Below are 13691 nucleotides of genomic sequence, written 5' to 3'. Positions count from 1 at the left end.
GAAGAAGAAGAGGCTTCCCTGACGGGAATCGAGACCCGGCCGCGGCGGTGAGAGCGCCGAATCCTAACCACTAGACCCCAGGGAGCGTCGCAGCTCGCGCCCAGCCCGACGCCTCCTGCGCAGAGCTCAGCGCCTCCAGCCCGAGCTCAGGGCGCTAGCCTTGGCACCAGGCCCCCGCTTCGCCCAGCCTCCGCCCTGCAAACGCTCGCCGCTCACCGCCTCCCGCAACGCGAGCGCCCTAGCTTGCTGCCTGCTTGCAGCACCCTCAAAACACTCTGCGCGCCTCTTTCCCACCCGTTCCACCCATCCTCGGGCCAAGCTCCCGCCCCGAACCCTGGCAGGCTGGTCGGGGCCGCCGGCAAAATGATCAGTCCGCTGCGTTGGCCGGGAATCGAACCCGGGTCAACTGCTTGGAAGGCAGCTATGCTCACCACTATAACCACCAACGCCGCACGGCCCGGCCAGGCCCGGGACGCCGGCCCGGGACTCGCACGAGCGCTCTGCCGCCGCCGCCAGGCTCAACCCTTCCCCGACGTCCCGCCCGCAAGCGAACCCTACGCTGCCACAGCGCCGACGACCGGCCGTCCCACGCCTCACTCGCGCTGTCCGAGCCCAGCGCCGCCTGTCGGGGCGCTCATCGCTGCCTTGCTGCTCGGTGCTCGGTGCTCGGTGCTCCGTGCTCCGTGCTCCGAGCCCCGGCCCCGTCGGCTCCTCCTCGTTGCCGCCCGCCCCCTGGGCACCACCAGGTCGCGAGCGCTGCTCCCTGCTCGGCCGGGCCGTAGCACGCGCCGAGCGGCTGCCGAATGGGGCGAGGCGGCGCGACTTCTCCCCGGCTGCCCGTGCAGGCAGGTGTGCGCCGCAGGGAGTCGATCGATCGGCGACCCTGGGCCGGCTGCCGGAAGACACCCCCGAGGGCCATTTGACCGACGGTGGGCGCGTTGACCGACGGTGGGCGGGCCGGGCACGAGCTGGCGCCCTGCGGCCGCAGCCCAGGAGCAGGAGCAGGGCGGGAAAGCGCGCGGGCCGGCGGCCAGGAGGCGGGGACCAAAAAGGGCGACAGCCTCCCCGTCGGGGAATCGAACCCCGGTCTCCCGCGTGACAGGCGGGGATACTCACCACTATACTAACGAGGACGGCAATGGCCCCTTTGGGCCCACGACGCTTGCCGGCTGCCCGCCCGACCCTTTCCCTCGCCGCCGCCGCCGACCCACGCCCAGACACGCCCACCAACCAGCCTCCCACCGGGACCCGGACATCGCCACGACCCCCACCCCCCACCACCACCACCCAGGCGGCTCCGGACCGTGACCCCGACCCGCTCCCGGCTCCCGTGGCGATGAACCTCCGTGCGCCGCGCTGCCTGCTGCCTCCAATGCGGGCTACACTCCGGGAGGGACGGGCCCGAGCGGCAAGGAGGCGTGCCCACTCCCGCCCACAGACATGCGGTTGGAGGCTGGCGGCAAGCGGCTGAGCCGGCGCGGCCGGGCTGGGTCGCGGGTGGGGGCGAGACGGCGTCGGCGGCGGAGACAGCGGGTTTTGCCGCCGTGGCTCCCCCTCGGCCCGCGCGCGGCCGCTCCACCAGGCACCGCGACGGCCACTTAGGAGGCACGGCGAACGCCCAAGGCCACGAGTGTTGGCGCCTGATCCCAGCCAGCCGAGCGGCGACGCGCCGGGTCTCGCCGTCAGGATGGCCGAGCGGTCTAAGGCGCTGCGTTCAGGTCGCAGTCTCCCCTGGAGGCGTGGGTTCGAATCCCACTCCTGACAAGTCAGCCTTTTGGCCCGCGCAACAAACCCACTCTTCCCCAGCCGTCACCACAACCATCGCAGCCCTTCAGTACCTTCCTGGCGACGAAGGAAGCTCCTGACTGCCTTCGCTGGCGCTTGACTACCCTTCCAGTCCCGTCCTGGAGGGCGAGCCTCCAGACCCTCGCCGCTCGCTTCTCAGACCCACCCACCCTTCCCTCACACCCGCCGGCGAAGCACAAACAGCCCAGCGCAACGCTGCTGTGTCCTGAACACCCTGGCCACTCTCTTTCCGGCCGGTTGCACTCCCCGCCACTTGACACACCCCTGCCACCTGCCAAGGGAACTAGACACATTAGGACTTCAAAGCACTCGGTCGCTTCGTTCCCTCCCTCCGTTCCTGCTACCTGCCTTCCTGCCTTTCTTCCTTCCTCTCTCCCTTCCTTCCTCCCTCCCGTCCTCCTCTACTCCCCTCCTTCCTTACTCCGTCCCTTCATTCGTGTCTCCCCCTCTCTCCCTCCTTCCTACTCTGCTTCCCTCCTTCCCTCACTGCATCCCTTCATCCATCCCTTCGACCCTTCTCGTTCTCCTGTTTGTCTTTCATTTTCACTTACTTGTCTTTGTCTTCTTCTTACTTTGTCTTTCTTTTATTTTTATGTCCCTCTCTCTCTCCTTCACTCTCTTCCTCCCTTTCTCAGTTGCTTCCTGTCTTTGTTTCTACAGTTCTTTCTGTTTCGGTCTTTCTCTTCCTGTTGTTCTTCCTGCTCGCCTGCCTTTTTCCTCTGTTGGTCTTTTCTTTTTTTTCCTGCTTTCTTTTTCCTAACTGCCCTGCTCTCCCCGTTTCACCATCGAAGACTTTGTCCATCTTTCCTTCCTTGCTTGCTTCCTTCCTTTCTGCCTGCCTGCCTGCCTGCGTGCCTTCCTGCCTTCCTTTCTGCCGTCATGACTTCTTCCTTTCTTCCTTCTTGTGTGATATAGAGTTCTGATTTGGCAATTTTTTTCTTTCATTATCTTAAATATATCATGCCTCTGCCTTCTCCCCTCCGTGGTTTCTGGTGAGATGTCCACACAGTCTTATCAAACTTCCTTTGTATATGATGGCTTGCTTTGTTTGCGGCTTTCAGAATTCTCTTTTGTCTTTCGCATTTGATCATCTGATTGTTATGTGTCTTGGAGAAGTTCTATTCATATCAGTTCTGTTTGGGGTATGCTGCATTTCTTGGATCTGCAATTTTATGTCATTCATAACAGATGGGAAATTTTCAGTGATTATTTCCTACATTATTCTTTCTGCCCCCTTTTCCTTCTTGGGTACCGGTGACACCTTTATTTATGTGCTTTCTGTTTCATTCAGTTCCCTGCGACCCTGCTCATATTCTTCTGTTCTTTTCTTTTTTCTGTTCTTTTGTGTATATGATTTCAGATGTTTTCTCCTCTAGTTCCGAAATCCTTTCTTCTGCCCCTTCAAATCTGTTGTTCTATGTCTGCATTGTGTTTTTCATCTCTTGTTTTGTGCCTTTCATTCCCATAAGTTCTGCCAACTGTGTTTTCAAACTTTCAAGTTTTTCTTATGTTTTCTCTGTATCTTTTTATATCTTTCCCCTCTTTTGCCGTATCTTCCCTCAACTCATTGATTTGATTTTTGAATTGGTTTAGCATATTTGTTTGAAGATCTTTAATTAGTTGGTTCAACTTGTGTATCTCATTTGAAGTGTAAGTTTGTTCCTTTGATTGGGTCATGTCATCTTTTTTTTCTAGTGCGATTCATAATTCTTTTGTTTTCTGGGCTTCTGGTTTTCTTGATTATCCCAGTCAGATTTTCCCAGACCAGATGGGCCCAGGTCTCAAGAAGAGGGTATAATCAGTATCAGGTTTCCCTGAGGATGAGACCCAGAAAATTGTCAGATTTTCTGTTAGGCCTCTAGACACTGTGCCATTCCTATCCTGCCCAACAGGTGGCATTTGTCAGCCTGCAGCTCCCCATTGGTGTAGTGAGGTGTGTTTCCTTTAATTTTCAGTAGACCCTGTCCCTGCCAGTGGTTAAAAATGTCAGAAGCTAAGCTTAAGCTGTTTCTCACTTTTTTTTTCCTCCAGGCCCTGGGGTCTGTGTTTTCTGAGGGAGGGCAGCCACTTTAACTCAGCCCGCCTTCGCCTTTTCTTAGGGAAGATAAGCCCTTTAGGTGTTTATCTCCTGCACTGTATTTCTTCCTTTGAGTTTCTATTTTATCTCCACCCTTGCCTGGCTGAGCACTGCCAATTGAAAATTCCTGAACCTTTCTCTAATGAGCTACCTAGAATGAGAGTAAAAAAGGGGCAAAAAGAAAGAAATTCCCTTTTCAGAGCCAGTCCCCAGCCCCCCAGTTTCCAGTCAAGAGCCAGAGTTGGTGCTCAGTTCTATGTGCCCCGTTTCTTTGGACACAGTCATTTTACAGTATTCTGAGCTCAGCCAATCCCAAAATCCTCTGTTTTTTTTTTTTTCATTTATTTGTTTTTTTCCATCAGCCCTGCCTCCTCTCTGCTGGTGTAAACTTCCAGGTTCCTTTCCTGCCTGTTCTGGGTTTATCTGTGCTTGTAGCTTTATTCAGTAGTCCAAATTTGTTAATAAAAACCACAATTGGAACTTGGTTGAGCTGCCTTCCCTTCCTCCTAATAGATTGCTTCGACTTCCCACAGGGAAGTCTTCCAACTCAACCTGCCATATCAGTGGGGGCTGGGCACCAGCTGCATAATTTGGGGAGCTTTACTTCCAGTTCTTATGCTGCAAGCTCAGCCATTCCACTCATTCCAGACTGGTGTACGATGTTTGTTCCGTCACAGATGTCCCCCAACAGTTGTTCCAGACTATTTACTAGTTGTTCCTGGCTATGTGCTAGTTGTTCCAGAGGACTAACTAAATTCTGTAACTCTCCATGCCACCATCTTGCCCCACCTCTGTGTAAAGTGTTCTTGAATGAATGGAGATAGCATGGAGGACCCAGACTTTAGTACTGTAGATACCTTAACATATGGGTCAATTCGCATCACTAGGCATTCACTCTCTGTATTCGTATGACACTGAAAAATCTAGGACTGTTAGAGCCAGAAATGCAATAATGGAACCCTGACTGTTCTGGTTTGCTAATGCTGCTTATATGCAAAAGACCAGAAATGGATTGACTTTTATAGAGAGGGTTTATTTAGTTAAAGCTATAGTTCTACAGGCATAAAAGTGTCCAAACCAAGGCATAAATATCAGTATACTGGAGAAAGGCCATTGGCATCCTGAAAACCTCTGGTAGCTTGGAGGTCACATGGCTGGCATCTGCTTGCTCCCAGGTTGCATTTCAAAATGGTGTTCTCCAAAGTGTCAGTGCCAGCTTTCAGAAGCTGTCTTCAAAATGTCTGTATTACTTAGGGTTCTCTAGGGAACAGAATCAATGAGAGGTATCTACGACTATAAAATTTATAAAAGTGACTCACGCAACTGTGGGTATGCACGAGTCCAAATTCTGTAGGGCAGTCAGCAAACTGTCAACTCCAAGGAAGATGTCCGATGAACTCCTCAGGAAACAAACCAGCAACTTCGGCAAAGTCCTCAGGAAATGAACTGGGATCTTCGACAAACGTGTTCGATGAACTCCTCAGGAAACGAACCAGCAACTTCCACAAACTCCTCAGGAAATGCTTCTCTGGGCAGCCGAAGAAGAAGCGAAGGTCCTCTATCTGTCTTGCTTATAAGTCTTCAACTGATTAATTGGATTAAATACAGCCAATTGCATTCTTTCATTGTGAAAGACATGCCCTTCAGTGAGTCATCAGGCACAGCTGCAGCCAAGTGACTCATAATTTAATAAACCGGTCTGTTGGTTTATTAACCCGCCACAAATGTCCTTGCAGCAGTTGTTAGGCCAGTGCTTGCTTGACCAGACAGCTGGGTACTATCACCTGGCCAAGTGGACACATGAACCTAACCATCACAGTCCACCCCTTGTCAACTTGGCAGTTATATGTGTCACCTAAAACCATACTTTATCTCTAAGTAGATAACAATAACAGACATATATTTTGCCTAATGATACTCCGCTGTGCACTGTACAACAGGAAACGCACTAAATCTCTCCAGAATAGGGTGTAGTTCTTGGGTGACATTAGCTCTTAAAATTGATTTCCTTTAGCTTAAATACAGCAAAATGAACAGTACAGCTTATGCCATATAAGGGGATAAGACAGAGAAGAAGGCAAAGATATTTGCTTTACAGACAAGTACAAACATACTCAACAAAACAAAGAGGAAATATTCATGCCATCATAGTCCTTGTTTCTGTAACTGGTCACAGGGCTGTAGTTCATATTTATCACTATCTTCTTCCACTACCTGTTCCATGTTCCTTTTACCCTCAGCAAGCACTTCAGCTGACCATGGTTCTTTGCCTGGTGGGGTGACCCAAACCTTCATTCCTGAAGTTTCTTGGCCATTGGTAGTCCTGCCTGGATTGGGTTGTTGCAGTTTTCCATTGACTTTAATCACAGGGCATGGTAGTACTAAGAGATGCCCTAGAGGATCACCTGTATTCCAGGAAAACCCTTCTTTACTTCCATTATGTAGTTGCAATGCTATTTCCCCTTGATAGTCAGGATCAATCACCCCAGCCAGTACAGTAATCGCCTTCCTTGCCTGTTGATTCAGAGGCATAAGAAGACCAAAGTGGCCAGGTGGCAGTCTTAACTTATAGTTCAATGGGATTATTGTTGTGTTTCCTGGTGGAAGCACTCCTTTTGGAACAAAGACTTGTAGACCAGCAGAGCTTAAGCTTGCAGGGACAGGAAGCAAAAATTTACCTACTGGATCACTAGGAGTGATAATGAGTGGTGCCACTCCTGTTTCCACTCCTTGATTCCTGGACCCATGAATCCTGGCTATGGGAGAAATAGCACCATAGAGTGGATGCTGATTCAGAGCATACACAGCCTCCTGGAGAACACTGCCCCAACCCTGCAAGGTATTACCACCTAGTTGGCACCGTAATTGAGTCTTCAACAGGCCATTCCACCATTCTATCAACCCAGCTGCCTCTAGATGATGGGAAACTTGTTAAGACCACAGAATTCCATGAGCATGTGCCCATTCCCTCACTTCATTTGCTGTGAAGTGGGTTCCTTGGTCTGAAGCAATGCTGTGTGGAATACCATGATGGTGGATAGGCATTCTGTAAGCCCATGGATGGTAGTTTTGGCAGAAGCAGGTCGTGCAGGGAAGGCAAACCCATATCCAGAGTATGTGTCTATTCCAATAAGAACAAATTGCTGCCCCTTCCATGATGGAAGTGGTCCAATGTAATCAACCTGCCACCAGGTAGCAGGCTGATCACCTCGGGGAATGGTGCCATATCGGGGACTGAGAGTGGTCTCTGCTGCTGGCAGATTGGGCACTCGGCAGTGGCTGTGGCCAGGTCAGCCTTGGTGAGTGGAAGTCCATGTTGCTGAGCCCATGCATAACCTCTGTCCCTACCACCATGACCACTTTGTTCATGAGCCCATTGGGCAATGACAGGAGTTGCTGGGGAAAGAGGCTGATTGGTATCCACCAAACGGGTCATTTTATCCACTTGGTTATTAAAATCTTCTTCTGCTGAAGTCACCCTCTGGTGAGCATTCACATGGGACACAAATATCTTCATGTTTTTTGCCCACTCAGAAAGGTCTAGCCACAGACTTCTTTGTCACCAATCTTCCAATCATGTTCCTTCCAAGTCCCTGACCATCCAGCCAAACCATTAGCAACAGCCCATGAATCAGTATACAAACGCACCTCTGGCCAGTTCTCCTCCCAAGCAAAGTGAACAACCAGGTGCACTGCTCGAAGTTCTGCCCACTGGGAGGATTTCCCCTCACCACTGTCCTTCAGGGACATCCCAGAAAGGGGCTGCAGTGCTGCAGCTGTCCACTTTCGGGTGGTGCCTGCATATCGTGCGGAACCATCTATAAACCAGGCCTGAGTTGTCTCTTCCTCAGTCAACTGTAAGGAACTCCCCAAGATGCCATGGCCATGGGCTGGGAAAGAGAAGGTAAGGTGGAAGGAGTAGGGGCCATGGGCATTTGGGCCACTTCCTCATGTAACTTACTTGTACCTTCAGGACCTGCTCAAGCTCTATCTCATATATACCATTTCCATTTTATGATGGAGTGCTGCTCTGCATGCCCAACTTTATGGCGTGGTGGGTCAGACAACACCCAGCTCATGATAGGTAACTCAGGTCTCATGGTAACTTGATGGCCCATGGTTAAGTGTTCTGTCTCTACTAGGGCCCAGTAGCAGGCCAATAGCTGTTTCTCAAATGGAGAGTAGTTATCTGCAGAGGATGGTAAAGCTTTACTCCAAAATCCTGAGGGCCTGCATTGTGATTCTCCTATAGGAGCCTGCCAAAGGCTCCAAACAGCATCTCTATTTGCCAATGACACTTCCAGCACCATTGGGTCAGCTGGATCATATGGTCCAAGCAGCAGAGTGGCTTGCACAGCAGCCTGGACCTGTTGCAGAACCTTATGTTGTTCCAGTCCCCACTCAAAACTAGAAGCTTTTCTGGTCACTCAGTAAATGGGCTGGAGTAGCACACCTAAATGAGGAATATGTTGTCACCAAAATCCAAAGAGGCCAACTAAGTGTTGTGCCTCTTTTTTGGTCATAGGAGGGGCCAGATGCAATAGCTTATCCTCCACCTTAGAAGGAATATATTGACAGGTCCCACACCACTGGACACCTAGAAATTTTACTGAGGTGGAAGGCCCCTGTACTTTTGTTGGATTTATCTCCCATCCTCTGTCACACAAATACCTTACCAACAAATCTAGAGTAGTTGCTACTTCTTGCTCACTAGGTCCAATCAACATGATATCATCAATATAACGGACCAGTGTGATGTCTTGTGGGAGGGAGAAACTATCAAGATCCCTGTGGACAATATTATGACATAGGGCTGGAGAGTTGATATAACCCTGAGGTAGCACAGTGAATGTAAACTGCTGGCCTTGCAAGCTGAATGCAAACTGTTTCTGGTGGTCCTTACTGACAGCAATTGAGAAAAACCATTTGCCAGATCAATAGCTGCATACCAGGTACCAGGGGATGTGTTGATTTGCTCAAGCAATGATACCACATCTGGAACAGCAGCTGCAATTGGAGTCACCACCTGGTTAAGCTTACGATAATCCACAGTCAACCTCGAAGACTCATCTGTTTTCTGCACAGGCCAAATAGGAGAGTTGAATGGGGATGTGGTGGGAATCACCACCCCTGCATCCTTCAAGTCCTTAAGAGTGGCATTAATCTCTGCAATCCCTCCAGGAATCCGGTATTGCTTCTGGTTTACTATTTTGCTAGGCAGGGGCAGTTCTAGTGGCTTCCACTTGGCCTTTCCCACCATAATAACCCTCACTCCATGAGTCAGGGAACCAGTGTGAGGATTCTGCCAGTTGCTGAGTATGTCTATTCCAATTATGCATTCTGGCACTGGGGAAATAACCACAGAATGGGTCCGGGGACCCACTGGACCCACTGTGAGATGGACCTGACCATCAATCACCTGACCTCCATAAGCCCCAACTCTGACTGGTGGACCAGAGTGACGTTTTGGGTCTCTGGGAATTAATGTCACTTCTGAACCAGTGTCTAATAATCCACAAAATATCTGATCATTTCCTTTTCCACAATGCACGGTTACCCTGGTAGAAGGCCGTAGGTCCCCCTGGGGAAGGCTGGGAGGAAGAGTAACAGTATAAATTTTTGGCAGTGTAACAGGGTCCTTCCCCAAGGGTACCCGGCCTTCCCTTCATTCAAGGAGTTCTGGATCTATAAACTATCTCAAGTCTGGGAATTGATTAAGGGGCCGTGACTCTCTGTTTTTGTAATTCAAGGGAGACTTTCATTCACATGACCTAGAATTCTGCCTATATAGTTCAAACAAGATTTAGTCGATTGCCCATCTATTTTACTACTTGGTACTCCATGATCCACTAGCCAACGCCATAAGTTTCTGTGAGTCATATTATTTTGATTCCTGCTTTGAGCCTGTTTTCCATCATGGTAGCCATGCCTACCTTGTCTGTGGCGATTAACTGCAGCTACTTGGCTTCTGCCAACTTGGGACCTGATTATCCCCATTGTGTTTAAGGATTCCAGCTCAGTGACAGCAGTTCCTACAGTAATATCTGACCTACAGAGAAGGGCGACTACAGAGCTCTTCAGGGATGACGGAGCTAGTCTCACAAATTTATTCCTCACAGTCCTGGTAAAAGGTGTGTCCTCTGGACATTCCAGGGGTATGTGAGCAGGTCTTCCATGATAAATCCACTCTAACATTCCAATCTCTCTAAGCCTTTGAATCCCCTCCTCCACATTTTACCAGGGCAGTTCTGGCATTTCAACCTCCGGTAATGCTGGCCACCTTTTGATCCATGTTTCAGCCAACCACCCAAACAGACTGTTAATGCCCTTTCTAACCCCTTGAGCTACAACATTGAATGCAGAATCTCTGCTTACTGGGCCCATATCAGTAAATTTAGCCTGATCCAACCTTATATTCCTTCCACCATTATCCCACACCCTTAATATCCATACCCATGCATATTCCCCTGGTTTCTTTAGCTCATCCCTTTCTCTTACAACTTTATCCAACGTATCTAAGAGCAGCCAGCCAACATCATTATACCTCTTAATTCTGCAAAACTCTGTGAAGGTGTCAAAAACACTGTCACCCAAAGCCTTGCTTCATACAAGAGTATGATTAGGAGAATCAAATGCTGCTATTTTGCATATCTTCTTTACCAACTCATGCCATGACTGTCAGTGCCCTCTTGATTACTGGAAATAGAGTCATTAGTGCCTATGAATCTAATCAGAGTAGAAAACAAATTGTAAAAGCCCATTTTAAGATTCTGTTTCTCAAGTTCCACTCCCGGTACCAAGTTGCATTAGTTAGGGTTCTCTAGGGAAACAGAATCAATTGGAGGTATCTATGACTATAAAATTTATAAAAGTGACTCACGTAACTGTGGGTATACACGAGTCCAAATTCTGTAGGGCAGTCAGCAAACTGTCAACTCCGAGGAAGATGGCCGATGAACTCCTCAGGAAACGAACCAGCAACAACGAACTCCTCGAGAAATGCTTCGCTGGGCAGCCGAAGAAGAAGTGAAGGTCCTCTATCTGTCTTGCTTATAACTCTTCGACTGATTATTTGGATTAAATACAGCCAATTGCATTCTCTCATTGTGGAAGACACACCCTTCGGTGAGTCATCAGTCACAGCTGCAGCCAAATGCCTGATAATTCAATAAACCAGCCTGTTGGTTTATTAACCAGCCACAAATGTTCTTGCAGCAATTGTTAGGCCAGTGCTTGCTTGACCAGACAGCTGGGTACTATCATGTGGCCAAATTGACACATGAACCTAACCATCACAATGTCTCTCTAAGCTGCAGCTGCAAGCTCCTTCTGTCTGAGCTCTTACAGGGCTGCAGTAAGCTAATCAAGACCCATATGAATGGGCGGGGCCACATCTCCATGGAAATAATCTAATCAAAGGTATTACCCACAGTTGGGTGGGTCACCTTTCCATGGAAACAACCTAATCCAAAGATTCCAACCTAATCAACACTAATACATCTGCCCCCGCAAGATTGCATTAAGGAACATGTCATTTTGGGGGACATAATACATCCAACTGGCACACTGACCAAATAGGAAAGAATAATACTTCTTAAAAGCATTTCATGTGAACACATATATAATTTAAAAAATTTTAGTAGCCACATTTTAAAAAGTAAAAAGAACAGGTGAAGTTAATTTTAATAATATATTTTATTGAACTTTATATACCCAAAATATTACCATTTCAACATGTAATCAATATAAAAATCTTCTTAAAATATTTTATATATTTTTTGTGCTAAGTCTTCAAGATCCAGTGTGAATTTTAAACTTATAACGCATCTCAGCTTGGGTTAGTCACATTTCAAGTATTCAATAACCACACATGGCTGGTGGCTACTGTCATATTGGAGAGCAAAGGTCTGGAGGGAAAATAATGGGTAAAACTACTACTCCTCTGAGAGAAGTCATGACCTGGCCCTGTGCATTAATTCCTTAGATCACCTAGGACTTCTACCCCCACCTTCCTTATCAGGAGTCACAAAGGGCCACATATTTGGAGTAATGCATGGCTTCTCCAGGCAAACCTATTTCCATCATTTGGGGTCAACATATTCAAAACTAACTCAGGGCTTAGTATATACCCCTTTGTTAACAGGGATCAAAAGGAGCCCCAAATAACCATTCCTCTCTACATGCCAACTCTAATAGCTTCATTGGCATTAACTGTTTTGAGTCCATTGGGTAAAATGTCATTATGTTCTTTATCCACGCTTATATGCGTTAACACAGGAAGTATCAGTCTCGCAGGTCACCATTCCTCTCTTACATCCAAATCCCCACAAAACTTTGCACACCACTATCTGACTGCAATAGTATGGGAGACCTCAAGCAAGAACCACCCAGCTGATCCCTGTCAACCCATAGAATCATAAAAGATAATAAATTTTGTTTTAAGCCACTAAGATTTGGGGGGAGGGGGTCATTATGGTGCAATAAATAGTTGAATTATTCAGGTTAAAAATCTTGGAATCATCCTTGATCCCTTTCTATCATGCCCCATATCCAATCTGTTAGGAGAGCCAAATGGTTCTATCTTAAAATATACCCAGCATTTAGCACTTTGCACCACCTCTACTGCTACTTCCCTGGTATTAGTCTTCATCTTCTCTTGTCTGGATTATTGCAATAACTTCCTGACTTGTCCCCCTGCTTCCACTCTTGCCACGCTACAATCCATTCTCAACACAGCATTCAGAATGATCCTTTGAAAACATAATTCAGATCACATCTCCTTGCTCAAAACGCTTAAATGGTTCCAATGGTTCCTTGTTTAATTCAGAGTAAAAACTAAAGATCTCACAATGTTTCCAAGGCCCTATGTTATCTGGTTCTCCATTTCCTCTGTGTTCTCAAATCTCATACACATTCCCTTAAAAATCCTTAATCTCTAAATAAAGACAATAACATAATTATACTTTTTCCTAACATAATTTAACTGTCCTGTGTACAACCGAAATGCAATAAGCCTTTCCCCAGAAAAGAATGCAAGTTCTAGGGTGATATTAACTCTTTTCCTTGATATTCTGTAATTTAAATACTATGGCGTAAAGTTATGCCAATTTATGTTATGCAATTAGGGGATAAGAGAGGGAAGAAAACAAAGGTGTTTGCTTTGTGTATATACAAGCATATTCATGACAAAACAAGGAAGAAATACTCATAACCATTACAGTCCTCATTTCTGCAACTAGTCACATGGCCATAGCTCATTTTTATATATCTTCTTCACTACCCATATTTTCTTTACCCTCAGCAAGCACCTCAGGCTGTCATGTTTCTTTGCCTGGTGGGGTAACCAGAATCTTCATTCTTAAGGTATCTTGACCATTAGTAATCCTGGCCTGGGTTCCACTGACTTTAACCACAGGGCATGGTAGTACTAAGACAGGCCCTAAGGAGTCTCCTGTATTCCAGACAGGAATACCTCCAGACAAGAATACCTGTGTACCTCCAGTGTATATTATCAGTCCTATTTTCCTTTGATATTCAGGATCTATCACTCCAGTCACTATAGTACTCCCTTCTTTGTATGTTGATTCAGAGGCACAACTTGCCCAAAGTAGCCATATGGCAGTTTTAACTTCTGGTTTGATGGAATCATTGTTGTATCTCCTGGTGGAAGCACTCTTACTTTTGGAATGAATACCTCTAGACCGGCTGTGCTGGTTTGAATTTCTTATTTACCCCTGTGCTGGTCTGAAAATGTTAGGGACCCCAGAAGAGCCATAATCTTTTAACCGAATATTAGAGTGGAAACTTT

The 13691-nt window shown here is 47.7% G+C and overlaps 3 non-coding genes across 3 annotated transcripts; 1 reads left to right on the top strand and 2 right to left on the bottom strand.

Moving 5' to 3' along the window:
- Window positions 1-376: 376 nt before the first annotated feature.
- TRNAG-UCC lies at window positions 377-449 on the bottom strand. Its single transcript has one exon. It is a non-coding gene; the product is annotated as a tRNA-Gly (tRNA).
- A 612-nt stretch (window positions 450-1061) lies between these two features.
- On the bottom strand, window positions 1062-1133 carry TRNAD-GUC. Its single transcript has one exon. It is a non-coding gene; the product is annotated as a tRNA-Asp (tRNA).
- Window positions 1134-1681: 548 nt separating this feature from the next.
- TRNAL-CAG lies at window positions 1682-1764 on the top strand. The gene has a single exon. It is a non-coding gene; the product is annotated as a tRNA-Leu (tRNA).
- The last annotated feature ends 11927 nt before the right edge of the window (window positions 1765-13691 follow it).

The sequence above is a fragment of the Choloepus didactylus genome, chromosome 2, assembly GCF_015220235.1.
Source record: "Choloepus didactylus isolate mChoDid1 chromosome 2, mChoDid1.pri, whole genome shotgun sequence".
NCBI lineage: Eukaryota > Metazoa > Chordata > Mammalia > Pilosa > Megalonychidae > Choloepus > Choloepus didactylus.
This window is presented reverse-complemented; position numbering and strand designations above follow the sequence as displayed.